The 12,858-nt window shown below is 40.8% G+C and overlaps 1 protein-coding gene across 3 annotated transcripts in view; it reads left to right on the forward strand.

Annotated features, from left to right (window-relative positions):
* Positions 1-12,858, forward strand: part of PLA2G4A (phospholipase A2 group IVA) — a 167,333-nt gene that overhangs the window by 64,249 nt on the left and 90,226 nt on the right. The window contains exon 2 of one of the 3 annotated variants that reach the window (XM_029618211.1): positions 11,869-11,907. The exons of the other annotated variants lie outside the window; for them this stretch is intronic. The gene's annotated coding sequence lies outside the window, so the exon portion shown is untranslated. The remainder of the gene's footprint in view (positions 1-11,868; positions 11,908-12,858) is intronic. 3 annotated transcript variants of the gene reach the window in all.

Raw genomic sequence — 12,858 nt, forward strand, 5'->3', positions numbered from 1 at the left:
AGCTATATGGGGTAATAACATAACATAACGTAAATGCTACAGAGCCTAATGTAGGCTAAAACAAAGAAGCAAGGTATCAATCTGGGAATGGATTTAAGTCTGTTAAGGATTTTGCCTAGTTTGCGTTTTTACCAGCTGAAGATCCTGGAAAGCATTTAATTTTTGTGTCGTCTTTGAAAAGAGACCCCAAATTAGTTCCTTTACTGATTGAGTCTCGTATCAGAAGGAGCTTTCTTTTATGCGGTTTGATAAATGCTAGTTTTTGGTTGCATTGGGTGGCTTCTTCCTTTACACACATCCACTTATTGTCTGTTGGAGGAGCAGCTTCAGTTTTCCATGCAGCTGTCTTTTGATCCTGTGCTGGAGCTCATGTCTGAGATAGTTGGTCCTTCAAAAGACCTACTATCGATACAAAAACAACTAGCCAAACATCTAGACAACAACAGCATACTTTACCCCTCACAACACGGCTTTAGAAAACACTATAGTACTGAAACATTACTTATCTCTCTAACAGATAATGTATTACATGGGTTTGACAGTGGAAAACACTACATCATGATATTATTAGACCTATCAGCAGCATTTGACACAGTAAATCATAACATACTACTAAATAGGCTTGAAGAAATAGGACTTCAAAACAAAACAATTGAATGGTTCAGGTCCTACCTAAACAATAGATTCTTTCAGGTACAGATAAAAAAACACTATTTCAGACAAAATCCAGCTAAAAACCGGAGTCCCCCAGGGATCAGCACTTTCGGCGACTCTATTTAACATTTACATGCTGCCCCTATGCCACCTCTTAGCCGGTCTAGGTATCATACATTACATATATGCGGACGACATCCAGCTAATTTTACCAGTAGACGAAACAATTGAAAAAATGTTGAACCTAGCAATGCTATACCTAGGCATAATTAAACAACTGCTGTGCCAAATGGAACTAGTAATTAATATTGAAAAAACAGAATTCATACACCTTGAATGAAAAACAACTGAATTCATCCAGAATCCCATCAAACTCAGAAACAATCAGATAGTGGAACTAACCGAAAAAACTCGAAACCTAGGAGTAATAATTGACAATGAAATCAACCTCAAACAACACATAATATTGAAAGTCAGAGAGGGGTATGCGAAACTAATGGTCCTTAGAGGGCTATTTTTATTTATTTATTTTTTATTTATTTATTTAATTAGAAGGCTAAAAACACTACTAACCCAAGCACACTTTCGAACTGTTCTTCAAGCACTTATTTTCGCTAGCGCAGACTATTGTAACACACTCTTCCTTGGATTACCACATTCAACGCTAAGACCACTCCAAATATTACAGAACTCTACAGCCATAATCCTAACTGGAAAAAGTAGAAGGGACCACATCACTCAAACTCTTGCCGAATTACACTGGCTGCCAATCGAACAAAGAGTACAATTTAAAACACTTTGCACAATCCACAAGTTAGTTAATGAAGAAAATACTGATTGGTTAAACACTGCATTAAGACTACATGTTCCCCAAAGAAATCTCATCAGCAAATAAAACTTTACTAACCATACCCTCTGTAAAGACAGCTAAACTAACACAAGTAAGGGAGAGAGCACTGTCGTTAGCCGGCCCTATATTATGGAACTCAATACCACCCGAAATAAGACTAATAAGGTATCAAAAACTTTTCAAAAAAGGCTTAAAAACATGGCTTTTCAAAAAGGCTTTTCAAAGTGAGAATGGGAAATAGGTGTTACTAAGAAACAAGAAAAGGCAAAAGTCACCTGAGAACATATGTGTGTGTTTATTTTTATTTTATCACACTTAAGTATTAAGTTAAAGAATTACAGTATACCGCATTTACGGTTAGCTCATAAAGAGAACTTTAATACACTGTACATACAGCTTATAATACCGAATCATGTATCTGAACAACTACAGCACCCTCTGGTTTAAGTAAATCCATGTCGAACTTATTTATGTGCCTATTTGTAAACCGTTGTGATGGTATATCACTAAACGACGGTATAGAAAAGTTTTAAAATAAATAATAAGGAAGATTGCACAAAGCCAAGGAAGCAACAGGCTTTTTGGCATGAAAGTAATTTTAAAAAGCACATATCCTAGGAAAGGTGGATATTGTTTTGTAATAGTGCTGTTCATCCTCAAGAAACAGCTTAGTACATTTGTGATATGATCAGAGATCCCTTCAGTTCGACATGCTAAGTTGTTTAGTACGAGGGAGACCTCTTTTTCCATAGCAGCTCCTACTCAGTGGAATCTCATTCCTGTGGAATTGAGGTCTTTGGATGATGTTAAAAGATTTAAATTAGAATTTAAAGAGTTTTTACTTCGCCGTGCTTATAATATGTAACAGCCTGAAGTATGTGTAATTCAGTTTTCAGTGAAAAGAATATGGTTATTAGAAAAATGAGAATAATGTGAGTACAGTAATTGCTATGAGCTTTCGTTAATATCAACTGACGAATAATAAATAACTTGATCTAGGGACATAGATACCATTATTTGGTAGTATTTTTCCCCCAGTTTCTGTGAACCAAAAAATTTTTGTCTGAAGTGTGTGTTTATTATTATTTTTATTATGTATGTATTTTTGTTCATCGCCTAGGCCTATTCTGCGTTAGGCGATCAATAAATTTTTATAAATGAAAAAAAAATGAAAATGAAAAATGATTCTTCTTCTTTTCTATGTAAGATTGAAACTATGTAATCATTTTGCTGAAGTCGTTAAGGACATTCCTTCAAGTGACTCTTTATACTCGACATACATTTTTATTTATCATATTTCTAAACTGTAATCCCAGTATCAAAAAATCATACAAAAATATTCAAATTAAAACCAACCCATTAAAACAGACCAAGACATTATAAAATATAATACATATCAATACCCACACAAAACACACCAAAATAAAACATAACAGACTGCAGTAACAGTCAAACCTGAGAGAAAATTATTGCTACCATGTGTCAAGGTGACAACCATCAAATTCCCTACCCCTTCTTCCTAACTTCCAACTAGCAAGCTTCTATGCCAACCTGAACTCTATATCTTCTCAGAAAATACACTTAATCCTGTTATGTGTGGGGACTGCTAGGAGAGCGATCCCAACGAGGGGAATGTGTAACCTTGGACCTCAGCACGACCCCAGACGAATCCAAGACAGCACCGAGGGTTGGCGAGGCGTGTCCCAGCATGGGCGAAGACAAAGTCTGACCCTCTGCTGGACCTGCATGCTTCTGGAAGACCAACACCATTATGTTGGTTAGTGAACAGTCCTCCGACCATTCCCAGCCCTTTCGGACCTGCCGCTAGGTATCGGCAAGAAGCAGCAGGCCGGACTGAGGATGAGGGCAGATGGAGGCCTTGTGACACAGAAGACTCAAGACAAGACGGGAAGACTCTGGATATGGACCAGGAACTTGGAAGACTCTAGACGAGACGAGGAGCTTGGAAGAGTCTGGACGAGACAAGAAGCTTGGAAGGTTCGAACATTGGCACTGTCTCTCAGGGCGCCCTACACAGCCCACCTACATGTGCGGACCCAATGGGCTGGTCGCTGACCACCCTGTCCCACTGCACGCCCTACACAACCTGAAGAGGCTGGTCACGGACCACGCGGAGACGCGGGACAAGCGCAGGAAGGGAATCCAGCTGAGATGAAACTCCAGTGACGAGACTAGGTGTCATCTGGAGAACCACAGGAGCTGGAGGGTCAAGAGGACTCAGCAGGCCCGCCGTGCCAGAGAAGCACCCCGAAGTCCACGGCGCCTGTCGCGGCGAAGAGGACAAGTTGACTGCGGCTCCTGCTGCGAAGAACGTTGGCAGCACAGGAAGGTGAGAGGCCTGCTCGCGGGGAGTAGCTCTGCGGGCAGGAGTCATAACAAATCCTTTACCAAGGAATCATCCATATCTTAGCCATTTTCTGAAAGGTGAGATTTCTGTTTTAACTGGATGTCTAATGGAGACGGAAACTAGAAGAAGGCTCTATCATTATCTTCCTACATCACAGTTATTTTCAGCATGACTGGCTTTTTGGTGTAAATAGAACTGATGGCTTTACCTATGACTATTATAAAATTCTGGAAGACAAGGTAGTGGAGCCTCTTTGTTCATTGTACAAGCATGCCCTTGATATACAACAGTTTCCTCCCAATTTCAACAAAGCTTACATCACTATCCTCCCCAAACCCAGCAAGGACCATTCCCAAGCAGCCTCATATAGACCCATCTCTCTGCTGAATTGTGACCTAAAACTATTGGCCATTGTTCTAGCTTCCAAACTGGGTGTGGTTTTGCTGGGACTTATTTCAGAAAACCAGGTGGGTTTTGTTAAGGGATGGTTTGCTAGCTCTCACATTGCAAAGCTCATCACAGCCATTGCTTACTGTCAGAACAACCGGGTTCCAGTCATGGCGGCCAGCTTTGATTCAGAAAAAACATTCGACCGGGTCTCTTGGGGGTACCTTTTTTCGGTTTTGGCCTGCTTTGGGCTTCAAGGAAATGTGTGTAACTATATATCCCTCCTCTACAAATCTCCCACCTCCCATATCTTAGCCAATGGACAAACCTCACAAGCCTTCATCCCACAAAGAGGGATACGCCAGGGCTGCCCGCTTTCCCCATTACTATATATACTAGCTATAGATCTCTTGCTCCGCATTATCTCTGCAGATAAGACTATATTTGGTCTAGAGAGACCTAAAGCTCCTTTTAAGGTGGCGGCCTTCCCCGACGATATCTTAATTTTTCTCACTCGTCCAAGGGAATCCCTTCCGAAAGTGTTAGCTTACCAAATTGCATATGGGAAATTTTCGGGATTAAAAATCAATACTGATAAGTCCGAAGCTTTAGATATTTATGGGAACCTCACACAATCCTGGGGGCTGGACTTTCCACTACATTGGGCACCAGGACTCATCAAATACTTAGGGGGTACTCATTCCTAGTCCATAGACACTATCTATCATGCCAGTATTCACCCCATGCTTGCCAAAATGAAGCAGAGGTTTGATCAATGGTTATTATTACCCCTCTCACTGACAGGGAGTATACACTTGCTAAAAATGCTAGAGCTCCCCAAGTGGCTATACTTATTACAGATGCTCCCAATATGGCTAAAAGGCCAAGACTTGCGCTCCATTAATGGCATAATCAGGCATTTTGACTGGAAGGGAAAGAAAGCTTGGCTAGCTCTACAACACTTATTTAAACCAACAGAGCAGGGGGGGGGGGGGGGTCTAGCTTGTCCAGACTTTCAAACTTATAATCTGGCTTGCATGATGAGGCACATTCGTGATTGGGTCTTGGGCACTGAATATCTTTCTCCCACCTCATACCTCTCTAGTTGGTGGCAAAGGCTTTCACCTTCTGCACTTTTACAAATTCAGCTACAACATGTTCCCCCAACCTGCAAAAATTATCTTATATTATGTTCAGGGAGACAAGCTTGGCAATTTTTATGCAAACGACTACGGATACCACAAACCCTGAACCCTTTACTGCCAATAAGTGGGAACCCTCAATTTGAACCTGGAAGGGGCTCTTCGATGTTTAATAAATGGGTTCATGAAGGGCTCACATGTATTTCGCAACTGTACCCACCTAAGTCTAATGTAATGTATAGCTTTCAAGAATTGAGAGACCACTTCCACCTTTCAAGAGGGGATTTTTTTACATACCTTCAATTAAGGCATTACGTCTCACAACTAGATCTCTCCAATTTTCCCGCCGACAGCAGATCATTATTATCTTCTGCTCACGGCCAACTACGAAGCTTTCATGTCCCACGTTCAACTCCCTACTTAAACCACACACAGATATGGCCCCTTACATAGATATTTTAGCTAAATGGAACACGACTTCTGGGATAACTTTGACCCAGACTAAACTGAAATATTTTCAGAAAAATGTCAGAACTACCGAAAACATCAACCTGAGAGAGATGCAATTTAAATTTATCTGGCATCTTTATTTCTCTAATGTTAAAGCCTTTCGCACAGGGGTGTGTTCATCCCCCCCTTTGCTTAAAATGCAAGGTAGTAGAGGGTGACTAAATACACTGTTTTTGGTCCTGTCCTCGCATACAAGCCTTTTGGTTGTCAGTTGCCAAGTACTGTTCTCAAGTTTGTAATTCTCATATACCTCTAGATGCTATGATATGATATGGTTATTTGGAATCTATCCAGCTAATTTAAACTCGTTCACTACCTATCAAAAAGCTTACCTAGACAAAGCTGGTCTAATGGCTAAGCAGACAATATTGAATGTTTGGATCTCTAAAGAACTCCCAAGTTTTACTCACTGGGACAGGAGAATGATGCGCCTTGTCACCTTTGAGTATATGTCGGCAATCACGCTTAGTATACACAGGCAAAGAGCGACAGAGCGTATCTGGTCTTCTTTTCTCCAACAACACCCTGTTGATCAGATCAAACACTTATACCTCCCAGTTGATAGGCTGACCTCTTCTAGTTCTGATACGATCCCTTGATACCAGGATGGACATGGAGAATCTTTGGTTCTAAATGGTAGGCTTGGATCAGAATGGATTGAAATGTTTTCTGTAATTCCCCAAAGCACAGAGATGGGAGGATGGGGGGGGGGATGTTATCTTAATCATAGTTATTGGTCCTGGTAGATTCTAATTTATTATTAAAAGTTGTTTGGCATTCATCAACAGTGTCTCAAATGGTGGATCCCTGGTTTAGCTAAATAGCGTTCCCTGGATACTTACCTCTTATGCCATACTACTTCTTTAATAGTCAAGATTCCATGACTACATTTCACACTGTTCTACTATTCAGCACAAGGTCTACTTTAATGATTAATGATTTAAAAGTCATTCCTTTGTTATATCACATGAGACTGTGGTATAATGCTGTTTATGTTATACTTGTGTATCTTATATTGTCTATTCTGAAAATGAATAAACATAACAAAAAAAAAAGCATTTACGTGCTTAAAACTGGATTTTACACGTGCAAATGCACGTTACCTATGGAAGCGGGCTTTTGGAAATTGCTACAATGTATGCCATTGAATACAATATATGCCATTGAATTGCCCATAAGTTTTATTTGTGTTAAGAGCACAATGCAGGTACATGGCTTTCGAAAATGACTAGAATAGTATGGTACATTTACATGCCTAACTCCAATGAAAATTATCCTCCTAGACGATTTAATGTAAAGTGTAAGGGCCATTGTAATAATGAAAATTCTTGTGAATCCAATAAAAATAATTTAATACTAAAAAATGGACACTGCACTTTCTTTATCTGCTATAAAATTTGTACCAAAAGAGGTTCTGGTCCGCTTTCTCTCTCTTTGGTTTTAGGTCTCTCTGGTGAGACTTGCATGTTTAGCAAACTGAAGTAAAAATGGCAAGAAAATCCAGCAAGGACAATTTTGAAGTCTGTCTTATGCTCATCAGCACTTTATTTTGTCTCTCTCCATGGTTGAATAAAAGTTGTCCTCCTGGCCGTCTCTCATCTTATATTTCTTCCTACTCACCGAAAACTGCCTTCGTTAAGTGAACCAAAGTAAAGAGAATGCAGTACGATTTCATTACTTCTGCAATTCTTTTCCATTGGGGATGCATTGTTTTTTTCCATTTGCTTTCAGTAGACCGCTCTGAAGTGACAAATGAGGGCATGCTAAATTAAAAAGCTTTGTTCACCGTGCATGTACTCCAGCGTGCTCCGCACTGCATGCCTTGGAGTGTCTTACTCCAAATATAAAACAGATGAACAGAGAGGCTGAAGCCTGCAGCCCAGGAATAGCTTACAGTAGTTTGGACAAAGGCCCTTTAACATAGCGTGCCTCCGTGTAAACAATCTGAAATTTCAAGGCAACGGTTTGGAAGCTGCCCCCACGTTCTCCAGTTAGAATGAGAGCTAATCACTTGGGGATAACGTTAGCTATTGTCAGAAACGCTTGTAAGTCATTGCCACTTGGTCATCACCAATAAGACCGCAGGATTCAAATTCTGGTTACATTTTTCAAGCTATACTCAGTATAAACTTATTTTAAAATAGTTTATTAACTGGATAGAAATATATGTTTATAGTTTTGAAACTGAGGTGTTTATTTAATGTATGTCAAAAGGCAATCATTCACAATAGCCTGAACTATATAGTCATAAAGTGCCGGTTACTCTAGGCAAAGTATTTTTAATAATAAATAAATAGAGATAATATAGTAAATTAAATGTAGCAATACAATTATTTTAGCTTTTTTTTGACCCTGCACTTCTTCGGGTAACCAATCAGAATCAGGACTGGGATCCTGATGCCATGAGCCTCCATTTGCATCCACCTGAGGATTTTTCCACTCTTTTTTTATATATTCCTTCTGCCCCCTGCCCCGTCCCACCCAGCGTACCTAGTCTGTTCAATGCTGTGAGGGTCCTGGGTTTGGGGCTGTACATCAGAACCCTGCAATCACGAACCTTGACTCTGGCCACTAGGGATTACTCTTGAGTCCACTTACCAACATCTCTCTCTATATATATACAGGGTCAGCAAGCTGATAACCCATGTCAGACCGTCTGTGGTCACTGCCAGTCTTCTCTATCATTCATCCCACTGATAACCCATGTCAGACCATCTGTGGTCACTGCCAGTCTTCTCTATCATTCACCCCAGTAATATTTTAAAGTTTTTCTATGCAGGTAAAAACTCTTCTGGAACCGTACTTAATAAATCAATGAACCCACTCTGTACCCCAATTTCAGCTGAGGTTTTCTTTACCATTGCGTCATGGAAAAATAGTAAGAAATAACTTATCTTTCCATAGTGTTCAAGCTCAGACGATCATCTCTCATTCTCACCAAACAACATCCTTGTTGTACGTCAACGAATGGAAAGTTTAAATGTCTTTCGTGTGATATCGTCACTGATGTGAAAATGAAATCCTAATGTGATTATCTGATCACCATTTAGGGTCTCATTTTCCAAGCAGTTTACTGCATGCGATAAATTCGCAAATCGCGCTAACAGCCGTTAACGCGAATTGCGAATGCAAATTAGTAATTTGGTATTCAGGGGGCGGAGTTGGGGCGGAGCATATGTACAGCAGGAACCAGTTTATCGTGTGCGGCGAAACAGCCGCAGTGTTAGCGCGGCTGCTATCGCGGGGGGGGGGGGGGGGGGGAGAGAGAGAGAGAGAGATACTCCTGGCTGGACACTTTCGCGAAAACATCGTGCACCGCGATAAAACAACCAATGAATCATCGCGGTGCACAATGTTTTCGCGATTTGCGACTCCAGTTCCGCGAATGGCGAAAACATCGCGTGCGGCGATGTTTCCCCACTGCACGAAAAATGCCTTATTTGCATAGGACACGCCCCCTCATGCGTTACTGCTGCGATATTGGAAAATGAGGCCCTTAATGTTTTATAAAAAACAAAAAAAAACCCCAGGATAAATCTAGTTCCACATCCAACCCTGCTGGAGTAATAGTGTTTAAATGAATCCAAAATTGTTCCTTCCAAAGTAATTTGACAAATAAATCACCTCCACTCCACACCAACTCAATAATTTCTATAGCACAAAATCGCAATTCATTGAGTTACCCACCCAATACGGTGGGTAACCAGAGGTGCTGTCATCTTTTAGTTCTTAATGTAGATTCTATGTTCAGTGACTGATCTGCCTACCTTTCATGTGACCTTCCCTACATACTTTTTGCATAGGCAAAAATGTTATAAACTAAATTGGATATTTTATTGGTATGGTGACATAAAGCAATAGTATATTTGGCTGATGGTACAAATACTGTACCTGTATCTAAGGATACTGAACAAACCGTACACTGCCACATGGCTCGTGTTGACCCTTTTTTGCCATTGGCTGTTTGCTGAAAACAGATTTTAGCAATCTGTCCCACATATTCACACCACAGGTATAAACAATTTCTGGGGCTAAGTACATTCTGGGAACAAGTGTAAAAAGGTGCCAATGATGCAATATAGCTTACTGTATAGCATGCACCCATGCTGAAAAAGCAGAACACATGTCAGTCTCTGTTCATCTTGAGACATCTTTGGCAAAAACAGCTACTCCCAATTATAGTACTTCACCCACAAGTATGCTTTTAGATTACCCTTCTCGGGTACCCTCTGTTAACAAATCTCTCAAGCATAATATGTGTTTGATGTTGAAAATCTCTGGATGTCCAGATGCATTACAACCTTAAAAACTGACTGACTGGGAGACCCAAGTTTCAAATTCCTTGGATGCCTGCTGAAAAATCTTAGCAAATTACTGCTTTCTGTGGGTTTCTGAAAAAGCGTAATCTAAAAACAGCCAATGGTTTTATTAATCATAAAATCTAAAAAAGAAATCCGATATTCATGTCTAACTGCTAGGAACTTCAGATTCAAGTTCAAACCATTCAACCAATCAATAGACTGTTGAAACTCTGGAACAGATCCTGTCCAAAGGATGAAAATATCATCAATATAGCATTTTAATTCGTTGACGTTGTTGAGAATGTGACACAATCATCTGAGCTCGAACACTCTGAACAGATAAGTTGTTTCTTGCATTTCCCCCCCGATGCCCTGGTAAATGAAGCATCAGCTGATGTCGGGTTACAGAGCAGGTTCGTTGATTCGTTCAGTTTTGGCTACAAGAAGAGTTTTTAACCTTCACAGAAAAACTTTAAAATATTATTGGAGTGAATGATAGAAAAGACCCGCACCGACCACAGAAGGTTTGAACTGGGTACCAGTTTGTTAATGCCCCTCAAAATGCTACACTGTTAGTATGTGGACTGTTTTGTTGTTCTTGTTGCTATTGATTTAGTTCCTTCATGAACAGGAGTTGGCACTTATTGTTATTTAGATGATGACTATGTCTTTTTCTCCCAGGGGGGCAGTCAGTGCTGCAGAACTGACCCTGGGATAAAGCCAGGGACCTTTCAACAAAGTGAAAATTCTGAGTTTTTCCTCATGCGACTCGCTGGTTTTCTGAGTTCATCAAGTTTCAGCAGCTGCTTCGTCCATCTACACGACAAAGCTCTGTTAACGTCAGCACCCGGGGAGGGGGGCGGCAAAAACACAGAAATGAAGCAAAGTCAATATTGACCCATTAGGCTTCAGAAAACCAGCAAGTCACAGTGGGAAAGTTCAGAATTGTCACTCTTATAACGCAGCGCTGAGGCGCAGTTCCAGACGGAGAATCCCGTAAACCAAGCATGACATGCTGACGTCTCTTCAGAGCTCTCCCTTTAAAGTTCCTCGTTAGATTTAAAGCAGAGCGTTCCTCATTTCCTATCCCCCCCTGAAGTAAGTTTCTGGACTGCATCATGTCCAATACTGGAATGTTTGTCTGTCTCAATTGCTCAATCGGCTGAATAGCTGCTTATACTCTGTATGTGGTCTGATTATAATTCCACAAATCCTAAAGAGCTATTGTGCTGCAATACAACATTCGCAATGAACTCATGCCTTGTGAGCAGTGCAATGTTACAGCAGGGAGGCAGCTACTGTAGGGGCGTGTTAAAAAAAAACCCCTTATCGAGGATTATTTCTTGTTTGTTTTTCTTCCCCATGACACAAACCTTTGCATTTGCAGCCCTAAAGAAAAAGAATAAACAGTTCCATGAGTGTAGGAGAAAGACCCTTTGGATATTCAAAATGTCTTCCTTGATCTTTTACATTTGTGCTAGTATGAACGATGTCAAATCTTGTTAATGGTTAACTTGCTTTTCATAAGTACTCATCGTGCCTTATTCTATACAAGATGAAATGGGAATCCTGTTATTGAAAATCAGGTCTCCAAATGATTTCTCTCTTTCTTTTTCTGTCCTCTCCTTGTTGCCTTGCATTCACCTCTTCCTGCAGCCCTTCTACTAATGGAAGTCATTTAAGGATCAGATACCTGTAAGTGTCTTCATATTTTCCAACTTGTGTCTGCATTTTCACTTGAAAATCCCTGCTAAAGCCAGTATCAGCAGCAGGATGGTCAGTGGTCATGAATGTAAATTAGTGGTGGGCAGTAAGCCAGCTAAATTCCTTCTGTTTATAAAAAGCTTAACCTCTGAAATATTTTGAAGGAGGCTACCTGGCGCGCACACATGTACGCCCGATTTTATAACACACGAACGCAGGCACGTGCATGTTATAAAATCGAGAGTCAGCGTGCGCAAGGGGGTGCATAATTGTGCACCTTGCGTGCACAGAGCTGCGCTGCCTTCCCCCATTCTCTTCCCCGTAGCCTGACCTTCCCACCCATTCCCCTAACTTTTCCTCCCCCAGCCCTACTCTAACCCCCCTGACCTTTGTCTTACCTTTTGCGCCTGTCGGCACACAATGCTCCAACACAGCAACAATGGCCCCGCCCTTTTAGTAAAGCCCCAGGACTTACACGCGTCCCGGGGCTTTACGCGCGTTGCCGGGCCTTTTTAAAATAGGCCCGGCCCGCATAACCCCTCCCTACGCGGGTAAATCCTCTGGTCTTATGTGTAGCACACAAATTAAAATGGAAAAAATGTGATTGGCTATTAGATTTTGGCTCTGGGACTTGAGAGGTTGATAGAGATTAAATCTCAGCTCTACCACTTACTCTGCAAGTTAAAAAAAAAAATCATGCTACTTTTTCAGTGTTTTAATTTACTTATGTATTTCAATAACAAACTATAATATAGGTTTACAGTTACTAAGAACAGTTGAGTCACTCGATGGTATAGAGCACTTTTTACATCCAACATAATTGTGATTGTCTTGGAACCTTGTCTGATGACTTATGAAGGAAGAGCTGTGATCCGGCATTCTCAGTCATTGATGGTAACGTCTTTGGCCGCATCATTCGGTCAGAGTGACGCATGCACACCG

This window comes from Rhinatrema bivittatum, chromosome 10 (genome assembly GCF_901001135.1).
Source record: "Rhinatrema bivittatum chromosome 10, aRhiBiv1.1, whole genome shotgun sequence".
In the NCBI taxonomy this organism is placed as follows: domain Eukaryota; kingdom Metazoa; phylum Chordata; class Amphibia; order Gymnophiona; family Rhinatrematidae; genus Rhinatrema; species Rhinatrema bivittatum.